Here is a 14,167-nt window from a genome sequence, read left to right on the forward strand (position 1 = left end):
TCAGTGAATGGCCCAGCCAGAGCCCGGACTTGAACATCTCTGGAGAGACCTGAAAATAGCTGTACAATTACGCTCCCCCATCCAACCTGACAGAGCTTGAGAGGATCTGCAGAGAAGAATGGGAGAAACTCCCAAAATTCACGTGTGTTAATCTTGTAGCGTCATACCCAAGAAGAATCAAGGCTGTAATCGCTGCCTAAGGGGCATCAACAAAGTACTCAGTGAAGGTTCTGAATACTTGAGATATGTATTTTTATACATTTGCAAAAATGTATAAAAACCTGTTTTTGCTTTGTCACTATGGGGTATTGTGTGTAGATTGATGAGGGATTTTTTTAAATCCATTTTAAAATAAAACTTGAACATAACATTTGGAAAAAGTAATGGGGTCTGAATACTTTCTTAATGCATTGTATGTTCCTGGAAATCTCACCAGCCTCAAGAATGGCACAACACAAACCTCAACAATGGCATGATAGTATAATGTTCTGCTGTTGAATGACACGTTGAAATGAAAAGGAGAAGTGACTCAGCATAACCCACTGCTAAATCGATGTCAGTATAGTTGTTGGGCATCAGTGCCTTATCTGGAAATATAAAAGATGATATTTGAATGTCCTAATACACGTCACAACATTGACAAATTGCCTTAGTAACACCCACATTGATAATCAAGTTTAAAAAATGTTTTTTTAAGTCACATGCTCTCACATTTGCATTTTATCTGACCTCATGACAATAGGTCTGTGTCGGTAAAATGAATTATGCTAGAAATGTCGGTTGAGACGCTTTAAATGCGCAAATATTTATTTAATAACCATCATATTGAAGTAAACTTGTAGTCGAGGTGACATGTAGTCTTCCCACTATAGCCGTATTTGGACGGGATTACTTTTACTGGGGGAGTTCAGGTAATGTAATTATGTACACAAGCACAAAACACATCTGTAATCTGCCATGTCAGTAATTTTTACATGGCAGGAGAGTTTTGGCAAACTCCAAAGTCCTCTGATAATACTAGTCCAGTGCAAATATACATCCCTATGGTTTGAGAGAAATGCCTGAGTTTGACAGGTGTTTTTCGCGGTTTGAACAAGAAAACAATAACTGAATCAATAAATTGAGGCAAAGTGCTGCGCATATCCTATATATGAATAGTCTACATGTATCAACTTTCAGTGAAGATCACCTCTACCTTACCTGTCACTCTAGACCCACTTCAATCTGCTTATGATGCCATCAATTTGCTTATAATCCACAGACGATGCCATCGCACTGCACACTGCCCTGTCCCATCTGAACAAGAGGAATACCTATGTTAGAATGCTGTTCATTGACTATAGCTCAGCATTCAACACCATAGTACCCTCCAAGCTCATCATTAAGCTTGAGGCCCTGGGTCTTAATCCCGCCCTGTGTAACTGGGTCCTGGACTTCCTGACGGGCCGCCCCTAGGTGGCAAAGGTAGAAAACAACACCTCCACTTCACCGATCCTCAACACTGGGGCTCGTGCTCAGCCCCCTCCTGTACTCCCTGTTCACCCATGACTGCATGGCCACACACGTCTAAACTCAATCATCGAGGTTGCAGACAGTAGTAGGCTTGATTACCAACAATGACCAGACAGCCAACAGGGAAGAGGTGAGGGCTCTGGGAGTGTGGTGCCAAGAATATAACCTCTCACTCAACGTCAACAAAACGAGATGATCGTGGACTTCAGGAAACAGCAAAGGGAGCACCCCACTATCCACATCGACGGGACCGCAGTGGAGAAGGTGGAAAGCTTCAAGTTCCTCGGCGTACACATCCCTGACAAACTGAAATGGTCCACCCACACAGACAGTGTGGTGAAGACAGCGCCTCTTCAACCTCAGGAGACTGAAGAAATTTGGCTTGGCACCTAAAACCCTCAAAGTTTTACAAATGCACAATTGAGAACATCCTGTTGGGCTGTATCACCGCCTGGTACGGCAACTGTACCGCCCGCAACCACAAGACTCTCCAGAGGGTGGTGCGGTCTGCCAAACGCATCACTGGGGACAAACGACCAGCCCTCCAGGACACCTACAGCATCCGATGTCACAGGAATGCCAAAAAGATCATCAAGGACAACAACCACCCGAGCCACTGCCTGTTCATCCCTCGATCATCCACAATGCCAGGTCAGTACATGTGCATCAAAGCTGGAACTGAGAGACTGAAAAACAGCTTCTATATCAAGGCCATCAGACTGTTAAATAGCCATCACTAGCACAATAGAGCAAGGGGGGGCAAAGTACAGCCCACGGGCCATATCCGGCCCGCCGGGCACTTCAATCCAGCCCGCGAGACATTACCCCTTTATTGTCCCCAATATCATGGTATCCAATTGGTAGTTCCCGAGTGGGCTCCTGAGTGGCGCAGCGGTCTATGGCACTGCATCTCAGTGCAAGAGGCATCACTGCTGTCCCTGGTTTGAATCCAGGCTGCATCACATCTGGCCGTGATTGGGAGTCCCATAGGGTGACGCACAATTGGCTCACTGTTGTCCGGGGTAGGCCGTCATTGTAAATAAGAATTTGTTCTTAACTGACTTGCCTAGTTAAATAAAGGGACATTTTTATTTTATTTTTTAAAGTTAGTCTTGTCCCATCGCTGCAACTCCCGTACGGACTCGGCAGAGGTGACGCTCGAGAGCCGTGTGTCCTCTGAAACACGACCCAGCCAAGCCGCACTGCTTAACAGAATGCCCGCTTAACTCGGAAGCCAGCCACATCAATGTATCATCCCTGCAAATTGATTTTAACAATTTGTCCTCAACAAAAATGGGGCCCTCTTGGATTTCAAAATCCCGATGTGGCCCTCGAACCAAAAAGTTTGCCCACCCCTGCATTAGAGGCTGCTGCCTACAGTATACACACTACTGTTCAAAACTTTGGGGTCAGTTATATATACACACACACAACCATTCAAAGGTTTGGGGTCACTTAGAAATGTCCTTGTTTTTGAAAGAAAAGCACCATTTGTCCATTAAAGTTACATCAATTTGATCAGAAACACAGTGTAGACATTGTTCATGTTGTAAATGACTATTGTAGCTGGAAACGGCTGATGTTTTATGGAGTATCTACATAGGCGTACAGAGGCTCATTATCAGCAACCATCACTCCTGTGTTCCAATGGCACGTTGTGTTAGCTAATCCAAGTTTATCATTTCAAAAGGCTAATTGATCATTAGAAAACTCTTTTGCAATTATGTTAGCACAGCTGAAAACTGTTGTCCTGATTAAAGAAGCAATAAAACTGGCCTTCTTTAGACTAGTTGAGTATCTGGAGCATCACCATTTGTGTGTTCAATAACAGGCTCAAAACGGCCAGAAACAGAGACCTTCTGAAACTCGTCAATCTATTCTTGTTCTGAGAAATGAAGGCTATTCCATGCATTCAGATAGACCAGAGTGGGCACACTCGCTATATAACGTAAACATTTTTTGTGAGAAAACCATCAGTAGTTGAAAATGCAATAGAATCCCATTAAAATAATGTTTGGGGGACATGGGAATTTAATCGCAAAGGTATTTTTTTGTGCACCATCATGCACAGGCTTTTATCTGCAACAAGTCCATTTGATGGAAACATCTTTGGTGGGAAACTGCACATTATTTTGGAGGATTTTAAAATATTCACATGAAAATCTTGCCAATTGGATGGAAACCTAGCTACTGTAGGTTGTGAAAGAATATTTTTTTTGTGTGACATTACGACCAGCTGTTTTTATGGACAAGATAGTTAAATGGAAACACCCTAGCAGGCGGTTGTCACATTTTTTATGCAAACTTTCTAAAAAGAATTGAATTAAAAAAACACTAGGCTAGTTAATGGGAACATAGCTATAGGGACACAGACAAGGCAGTACTTTATTTACAAAATAGCCTGCTCCCCTTTTCCCATGACTAATATGGAATGGTGTCTCATCTAGTGTGGTGATTGTGGTTGTTATTTGAAGTTTACAGGACTATTAAGGGGAAAAAGGTTCACCATCCAGCTGTATTACTTGCTATTGTACACAATCCTGTAATCTTGTACAATAGATGTGGACAATTTGTCCAGCAAGGAATATACCTTTTAAGCCCATAAAAAAAGAGCTGTTTGAGAATCCAAAATCTTTTTAGGATTAAAATTGACATCAAAAAGAAAACAAAGTCCTTTTCATTTGTGGCACTCAATTACAGCAAAAAGACTCAAAATGGATCATTTCAAAAACAGTTGACCTAATTATATCAAAGGGTTTACTAGGCCATGCGTCACACGCATTAAAACCCAATCAATGCTCCTGTATGCGTCGATAGCAGTGATGATATACACATGATACATTCTAAAGAATCCAGCTAGGTTTGAATGGCATCCTATGAGTGAAAACCACAGGGTAAATATTCACCATAGATTATTATTAGTATTATAGTATTTATAGGCCTAAAACAAATCAGGGCCTAAAGGACAAATCTGAGCACCTACAGATGAAGACTTCGAGAAATTTGTTCTGCCGACTTCTCGTCAGCTCCCACCTCCTCTTCATGTTAACACAGCGGAACAGGTGTGCTGCTGATTTCCACCACGCAGCACAGTCTCAACATGTCAGTTGTTGTAAATGACAGTTTGTATGTGTGAGTGTATTTGTGCATGTACAGAACACGAGGGTTCTAGAAGGCATAACGTGTGCGGATGTCCTCCAGCTTCTTTGAGACCTCAGGTGGTGTACGGTCCAGCTCTTCAGCAACACTCTTCTGCTTGTGGGGGTCCATGGAGTTGAACTGCTCACACAGATCTCCATCTATCACATTCTGCAGACACACAGATAGACAGGACAGAGGAAGAAGATCAGATACAGTTGGCAGACTGTCTGGATGGCCAAAGAACAAGGCTTCTGATTTATTTCTGCTATCATGTTCGACACAGACTTAATTCACAGCATGTCTAATGATCTTGCCAAATATACTGGACTTGGAAAGAGCCCCCCCCCCCACACACACACACACACACACAACAGTTGGTTCTTGGCATAACATTTCACCCAGTGGATTTGGTACCAGACACCATTTGTAAACATAGTGGTGTCCTCTGTACACATTCCATTTACATGCTGAGGAATTAGTAGCAGGGAGTATAATGTGTGGCTTTCTTTGTCCCACCATCCTATGGAAATAGTAAGTCATCTTAAATAAGTTAGTACCCACCTTTACAGGGAAGTAGTAGGAGCGGAAGCTGAGGTGGTCCCTCCCACACAGAGGGGGGAACTCTGAGCGCATGTGCATCCCTAAGTGCTGAAAGAAGTCATGGTCCTGAGGACAGATAAGAGGCACACCATAGATTAATAAGTGCCATCAATATATCAAAACATTCACATACATTATATTAAGTCAAATGGTTCAGGAATGAATGAGAAAAAGACGAGGGATGATCTGTGTATATGCTGACATCAGAGATGTTTAAGCTCTCTTCATTGGTTTGTCAGAGAAGAGACATGACATCACTTCAACAACATAGCCATAGCCTATTAAATTACTAGAGGGGCTATGTCATCAACCTTCAAAGTTCCAGAATGGGATGAAAATGGCAGCCATATTGGTCAGGGACAAATCCAAACCACTCTAATAGGAATTAATGGCAGTAGTGGCATAAATCCTGATTTTACTTAAAGGAAAATAAAATGAATGTGATAACAGAAATTGTGTAATAGAATTGTCAACCTAAAATAGTCATAATTATAAATACAGTTTATAAAGGTTTTATACAAATGTATACAAATAGCCTCTAAAATATATGTAAACAAATTACAAATGTCAAAAGTGTTGTTTTCTTGGAAAGCTGTGGGTACCATTATATGGTACAATATCAGTACTTGTTGCATTACAACTTGTCGAAGTCCTATCATCAACTGATTTCAGCCAGGCTGTGGATTGAATTTATTGTTTGAATGGAATATGTTGGCAGTTAATTAGAAAAATGTATGGAAACATTCCTCAAACTGTCTGGCTAGCTAGCTAACAAACATACAGTGCTGATAAATTCATCAAATTCATTATTTTACACAATATCTTATCACAGCACTGGCAAACCATGGTTGACCAACTCCCTGACCTAGATCCCATCATAAGAAGGTTCATGTACATTCTAGTATTCTAATTCCTTATTCTATGAACATAACTCCCCTGTTTTCAAGTTCTGCCAATGAAGACAGTTCTCAATACAGATGATGTGTACTTTAGGTCTTTAACTTCTTTGGGGTCGGGGGCAGTATTTTCACGTCCGGATGAAAAGCATGCCCAGAGTAAACGGCCTGCTACAAAGCCATAAAAGCTAGAATATGCATATTATTAGTAGATTTGGATAGAAAACACTCTGAAGTTTCTAAAACTGTTTGAATGATGTCTGTGAGTATAACAGAACTCATATGGCAGGCAAAAACCTGAGAAAAAATCCAACCAGGAAGTGGGAAATCTGAGGTTGGTCGATTTTCAACTCAGCTCCTATTGAAGATACAGTGGGATATTGGTAATGTTGCACTTCCTAAGGCTTCCACTAGATGTCAGTCTTTAGAACCTTGTCTGATGCTTCTACTGTGAAGTGGGGCCGAAGGAGAGGGGAATGAGTCAGAGGTCTGCCAGCAGCCACGAGCTGACCATGCTCACATGAGAGGTAGCTCCTGTTCCATTTGCTTTTCTGAAGACAAAGGAATTCTCCGGTTGGAACATTATTGAAGAATTATGTTAAAAACATCCTAAAGATTGATTCAATACTTCGTTTGTCATGTTTTTACGGACTGTAATATAACTTTTTTAAACTTTTCGTCCGTACTTTCCGCTGGACTTGCATCGTGAGTTTGGAAAGTGTACTGAACGCTAGAACAACAAGGAGGAATTTGGACATAAATGATGGACATTATCGAACAAAACAAACATTTATTGTGGAACTGGGATTCCTGGGAGTGCATTCTGATAAAGATCATCAAAGGTAAGTGAATGTTTATAATGTTATTTCTGACTTCTGTTGACTGCAAAATATGGCGGATATATTTGTGTCTTGATTGGGCTCTGAGCGCCGACTCAGATTATTGCATTGTTTGCTTTTTCCGTAAAGCTTTTTGGAAATCTGACACAGCGGTTGCATTAAGGAGAAGTGCATCTAAAATTCCATGCATAACAGTGGTATCTTTTAGCAATGTTTATTATGAGTATTCCTGTAAATTGATGTGGCTCTCTGCAAAATCAAAGGATGTTTTTGAACTTCTGAACGTAACGCGCCAATATAAACTCAGATTTTTGGACATAAATATGAACTTTACCGAACAAAACATACATGTATTGTGTAACATGAAGTCCTATGAGTGTCATCTGATGAAGATCATCAAAGGTTAGTGTTATAGAATTTTGTAATCAATGTTCATAAATTTCAATTATCTTAAATCGGTCTGCAACCCAGAGGTTGTAAAGTTCTGGTTTTAAATGAAACAGACAGAATTCCCAGCTCACAATTGATCAAATCCAAGTTTATTTGCGAGAGCTCTCCTGTACATATACAAAGACGTTCCTTTTATAACCTTCTCTTAACCTACGCACATACATACACACTAACATTTGGATTCTCTCTTTTTCTCCTGGAGTCTCACCACAGTTTATTACCACTCAGCTGACAGTTCCAGTCCCCCCCAGATACGGGAAACCTGGAGGGGCGCTCCCTGTCCTATCTCCCCAGAGTTATAGCTGGGTCGGTTCAAACATAGGTTAAGGCTCCTCTTTGTTTTCTTTCGGCACACACATACATTCCTCTCTTCCCAGTCCAACCTATTTGGACTTAAGTTTATCAGCTTTAATTACTCCTTGTCCATGCTACATAACCTCTAATCCTAATGGTTAAGTTTCCGGGTAGAATTATTTAATCATTTATCTTAAACCTTGATAAAATCTTTTAACAGAGTGATTAATTTGATCTATATTTCTGCTTTTTGTGAATCCTCTCTTTGGCTGGAAAAATGGCTGTGTTATTCTGTGAATAGGCACTCACCTAACATAATCGTTTGGTTTGCTTTCGTTGTAAAGCCTTTTTTGAAATCGGACACTGTGGCTGGATTTACAACAAGTGTATCTTTAAAATGGTGTAAAATGCATGTATGTTTGAGGAATTTTAATTATGGGATTTCTGTTGTTTTGAATTTGGCGCCCTGCAGTTTCACTGGCTGTTGAAGAGGTGGGACGCTACCGTCTCACGTACCCTAGAGAGGTTAATGTGTGTGTGTGTGTGTCAGGTACCTCATGGGAAGTGAAGGGCACCAGGATGCCGATGCCTCCAGACAGTGTTGTGTAGACCAGAGACTCTGAGCCGCCGGGGATCAGTGTGGTCTTCTGCAGTGACAGCACCGTCTCCCCGATGTGGTAGTTCATGATCACTTCAGCCTGACACAGAACAAGAGACATGGTACAGGGTCAGACAGACATGGCCATTACAGAAACATTCTTACTCACTTCACACTCCCCACCCAGAAAACACTGCTTACATGCACCCTTTTTACCACTTGCCCATAATAAGTCAAAGTGGAGGGAATTTCCCACTGACTACCTAAAAAAAAGGTTACTCCTAAAAACAGCAGGTCTGTTATAGGCCGGGTCTGGGATGAGGCAAACCACAACACCACCAAGACAAACTCTGATCCAGAGAGACAAACAGACAGAGTTCTTAATAAGACAAAAGCAGAGTTCCCCTGAGCTCCTGTCTTTACAGAGCTGTGATGCTGTGACAGGGGAACAGAAAGACTATACCTTCTGAGAGGCTCCGTTCAGCAGACCCCTATCCCACAACGCCTGGTTCCCAGTTGGGTCCTCATCCACGTCGTCACTGGAGTTGGGGGGCAAACGCACCTAAGAAGGTACAAAGTGTAAGTACTATCATCTCCCGCAATAAAAGCCTTCAATATGTTTGTGGCATCATTGAAATATCATCAACTGGATCAAACTGTTAATGTGAGGCGTCTACAGAAAAGGTACAAAACAGTATAACACCCAACATCATTGTCAGAAAGGAACAATAAAGAGCGACCACATACAATGCTGATGTTGCCAAACTTGTCAGCTGAAGCCATGGTGTCGTAGTCCAGCAGGCAGGCGGTGGTGACCCAGCGAGGATGGGTGTTGTCGGCAAAGATGATCAGCTGATTCTCGCTACGCTTGTAGCGCACCCAGAACAGACTGTACGTCAGTCACTATGACCTGCTGACCGATGGTGTGGATGCCAGTCACCAGGTTGGGGACATGCTGGAAACGAGACAGATGACATCATTAAACAACTAAATATCAGTCATCATCTGACCTACTACTGCCATATGGATTTTATTTGAAAGGTGTGGAACCTAAACAAGAGGTTGACCATGGTAAAATGTCCTCTGGTACAATGCATAATAAGGTGGCCTTTTATCCTTGCCCTCTTTGCTTTTGAAAGGAGATTCTTACAAAGCAATCATCTTCCCAATCACTAATAATTCAAGTGGTTACCTTGATTACTTTGAGACCTTAACCTAAAGTTAGTATTTAGGTTAGTCTTCCAGCAGACACTTCCTCTTTGTCAACATTGTAACATGTAAGAATAGCAAACTTCAGGATCTATTGGTAATTGAGTGTGAAACCAAAAACATACCAGGGATAAAATCAAAACACAGTAGAGTCCCTCTCTCCCTCCCCCTATATATACACATACACATTTTTTTTTGCATCTAACTTTCAACTGAGCCAACACTGGAGGTGAAGAACTCAGGACTGAGGTGTGTGTGTGTGAGAAAGAGACGTCAGTCTCCCCGTCTCACCTTGTTCTCACACTTGCGCAGCAGCTTCTTCTTGCCCAGGTCGTAGATGCGCAGCAGTTTGCCAACGCCCACCAGCACACGGCCCTGGAACGGAGCGATGGCCAGAGAAACGTTCTCCACTGGAGTCTGACAATCAAAACAACATTCATTTATAGGGATGTAACAACCCACCAATACGTATCAGTCCCTGTTATAAATGTTCAAGATACACTACATAGCCAAAAGGATATGGACACCTGCTCCTCGAACATCTCACTCCAAAATCATGGGCATTAATATGGAGTTGGTCCCCCCTTTGCTGCTAAAACAGCCTCCACTCATCTGGGAAGGCTTTTCACTAGATGTTGGAACATTGCTACGGGGACTTGCTTCCAATCAGCCACAGGGGCATTAGTAAGGTCGGGCCTTCCCCAAACTGTTGCCACAAAGTTGGAAGCACAGGATCGTCTAGAATGTCATTGTATGCTGTAGCGTAAAGATTTCCCTTCACTGGAAGTAAGGGGCCTAGCCCGAACCATGAAAAAACAGCTCCAGACCATTATTCCTCCTCCACCAAACTTTACAGTTGGCACTGTGCATTCGGGCAGGTAGCTTTCTCCTGGCATCTGCCAAACCCAGAGTCATCCGTCGGACTGCCAAATGTTGAAGCGTGATTCATCACTCCAGAGAACACATTTCCTCTGCTCCAGAGTCCAATGGTGGCGAGCTTTACACCACTCCCCTAGACGTTTCCATGTCACAAGAACAGCACCTAATATTTACCGGGGCAGCTCTAGCAGGGCAGAAATTTGACAAACTGACTTGTTGGAAAGGTGGCATCTTATGGCGGTGCCACTTTGAAAGTCACTGAGCTCTTAAGTACGGGCCAATCTACTACCAGTGTTTGTCTATGGGGATTGCATGGCTGGGTGCTTGAGTTTATACACCTGTCAGCAACAGGTGTGGCTGAAATAGCTGAATCAACTAATTGTAAGGGGTGTCCACATACAGACCCCAAACCGATCCAAACGTAGCATGCGTCGGTCAGAAAATGTATTCAAACGTTACGAATTGCCGGTTCACAAGTTAGTTTTTGCTCATATTACAATCTTTGTAACTTCCGAAAATACCTCATTTTGTTATTGATCTACAAGTAATTTTGCTTGCCGAACAACCTCAGGCAATATCATTAGCCTAATCAAACTGAGCCCCGCGGCCAGCCCAGCCCAGCCCTGCGCCCAGCCCAGCCCCGTGCTCTGCGCACTGACCAACGCAAGGTTCTGTTCCTGATCTGCAACATCTGCGCGGCACCTTCTGAATTCAAATGCAAAAGTAAGCTACCAGAGACAACTCACTTCTTGCTATACCTGCTGAACAGGGCTTAATATATTTTATTTGGATTGTTTAGTTTCACTATCAGCAACACTTTTGGTAGTTTTGCCTTAAACAAATCAGTGTATATGGTCATTTTTAGATATACAGGGTAAAGCTCATAATTTCATAAGGAGGACAGCAATCACTTTTGTGAGGAGCACTGCATGGCCAAAGCGAAAGGAGAAGATCACTCCATAAAAACTACCTAACGGTCAAAACCATTCGATTTTGAGATGGGGTGAAATCCAAAGTTGTGCTCATATTAGGGATGCACGATATATCAGAATCGGCCGATATTAGCTAAAAATGCCAACATCAGCCCGATGTCTAGTTTAACGTCAATGTGCAAAACCGATGTCAAAGCTGATGTGCATACCTATATAACGTAGGCGTAATGACGCCACGTAAAATTTTGCGCTACACGTGCAACACAGCTTTTCTAACCCACAATGTCTGCTGTGTGGATCGAGCAGTCAACAAGTTGAGCAGTCATTTGAAAGAGTAACAACATTTCAGCGAGACAACTAAGGTGAAATCCATTAACGCCAAGATAATGGAATTCATTGCCCTTGACAATCAACCGTTCTCTGTCGTGGGTGATGTTGGCTTTCGCCGACTGGTCGAGCACTAGTACACACTAACATGTGCACTATTTTTCAGATGTTACCCTACCGGAGTTACACAATAATAGCGTCGCTGCTAACAAAAAAAAAAAAGAGTGGGAGGCCCCGGTGCACAACTGATCAAGAGAACAAGTACATTAGAGTGTCTAGTTTGAGAAACAGACGCCTCACAAGTCCTCAACTGGCAGCTTCATTAAATAGTACCCGCAAAACACCAGTCTCAACGTCAACAGTGAAGAGGCGACTCCAGGATGCTGGCCTTCCAGGCAGAGTTCCTCTGTCCAGTGTCTGTTCTTTTTCCCATCTTAATCTTTTATTTTTATTGGCCACTCTACGATATGGCTTTTTCTTTGCAACTCTGCCTGGAAGGCCAGCATCCCGGAGTCGGCTCTTCACTGTTGACGTTGAGACTGGTGTTTTGCGGGTACTATTTAATGAAGCTTCCAGTTGAGGACCGGGGCTTCCTACTCCTTTATATTCTGGTTAGAGACAGTTTGCGCTGTTTTGTGAAGGGAGTAGTACACAGCGTTGTACGAGATCTTCAGTTTCTTGGCAATTTCTCACATGGATTAGCATTCATTTGTCAGAACAAGTATAGACTGACGAGTTTCAAAAGAAAGGTCTTTGTTTCTGGCCATTTTGAGCCTGTAATCGAACCCACAAATGTTGATGCTCCAGATATTCAACTAATCTAAAGAAGGCCAGTTTTATTGCTTCTCTAATCAGAACAACTGTTTTCAGCTGTCCTAACAATTGCAAAAGAGTTTTCTAATGATCAATTAGCCTTTTGAAATGATAAACTTGGATTAGCTAACACAACGTGCCATTGGAACACAGGAGTGATGGTTGCTGATAATGAGCCTCTGTACGCCTATGTAGATATTCCATAAAAATAAAATCAGCCGTTTCCAGCTACAATAGTCATTTACAACATTAACAATGTCTACGCTGTATTTCTGATCAATTTGATGTTATTTTAAAATGGACAAAAAAGTGTTTTTCTTTCAAAACCAAGGACATTTCTATGTGACCCCAAACGTTTGAATGGTTGTGTGTGTATATCTCACACACACACACACATGTTCTTTAGTAATACTAGTCCCATGCGAATAGGGCTTATGCCATAGCTAATTTGTAAACAATAAATATTGATACATTACTAGCACAAGTTAGTTAGCGGATGATGGTGATTTCAGAACCAAAGTGGGGGGCAACCCCCCCCCAAAAAATAGGCTACATTGCCCCACCTAATCTGATAATGAGGTGATAGATGCCTAGTCTCCTTTATGGCTCAGCTAAGGTGCCTACATAGTACATACACCAAAGTCATACATCACTTACACACACAGCCCATGAGCTCCATCAGCAGCAGATTTGAATTTAGAATGGAAAATTAATGTGTTTACGCAACAAATCTTCTCTCGTATCGCACCGAATCGTTTCAAACTAAAACGTATTATTCTTATATTGTATCGAAGCCCATATATCTAGATATGTATCCAATAGTCTTGGAAGGGAAATATGCATATCCCTATTAATGTACCATCTCAACAACAGTGTTTATTCGTCATTGACATGTGAATTAAACGTAATCTTTAAAAGACAGGGTCATATGTGAAAGCGTCAAGTTTCTGATTCTATTAATAAAGTGTAGAATACTGATATGACTGGAAAAGGGTTCAACAAAGTAACCATTGTCCCTCTGGGAGTTGGGTAAAGGGGAGGGGGTGGTGGCAAGTATGATAGTACTCTGACTCTCTCAGCACAATTATGACCTTCCTGAAATAACAGCTGGAGAATTCCTGTGCACACAGCTGTGGTCAACCAGCCAGAGCCAGAAACCACTGGATTAGTCATATCTTCTGTCACTCACCTTGTGCATAAACTCCAGCTTGTCCCCTCCCCCTCCCAGCCGATAGGTATAGATGAAACCACCTCCCACAGAGCGGGGGTTAAGGATCATGTCCTGGGCCACCCCCACCAGTCATCACCTCCACTGGCAAACCGTCACACTGCAGGGACAGAACAGACAGATCAGCATGTGTAACCAAAGTATTTCCCATCAGTCTGATTCCCCATGTCAATTTCTGTGGCCTCTGTGTATAATGCAGTGATCAGAGGTATTTAAACTATCTCCATTATTATTTATTCTGAGAAGAGACATGAGGACTCATTACAACAGCATGACATCCCTCTCATACCCTGCCCTGAATGACAGTTCTGATTCCAAACTATGACAGCTTTGCAAACTTCTCATTCTTTCAACCAGCTTCATGGAGGTAGTCACCTGGAATGCATTTCAAATAACAGGTGTGCCTTGTTAAAAGTTAATTTGTGGAATTTCTTACCTTCTTAATGCAT

The 14,167-nt window shown here is 42.2% G+C and overlaps 1 pseudogene; it reads right to left on the minus strand.

Moving 5' to 3' along the window:
• Positions 1-3,270: 3,270 nt before the first annotated feature.
• LOC120053210 overlaps positions 3,271-14,167 on the minus strand; it is a 39,782-nt pseudogene continuing 28,885 nt past the window's right edge.

This window comes from Salvelinus namaycush, chromosome 9 (genome assembly GCF_016432855.1).
Source record: "Salvelinus namaycush isolate Seneca chromosome 9, SaNama_1.0, whole genome shotgun sequence".
Lineage (NCBI taxonomy): Eukaryota > Metazoa > Chordata > Actinopteri > Salmoniformes > Salmonidae > Salvelinus > Salvelinus namaycush.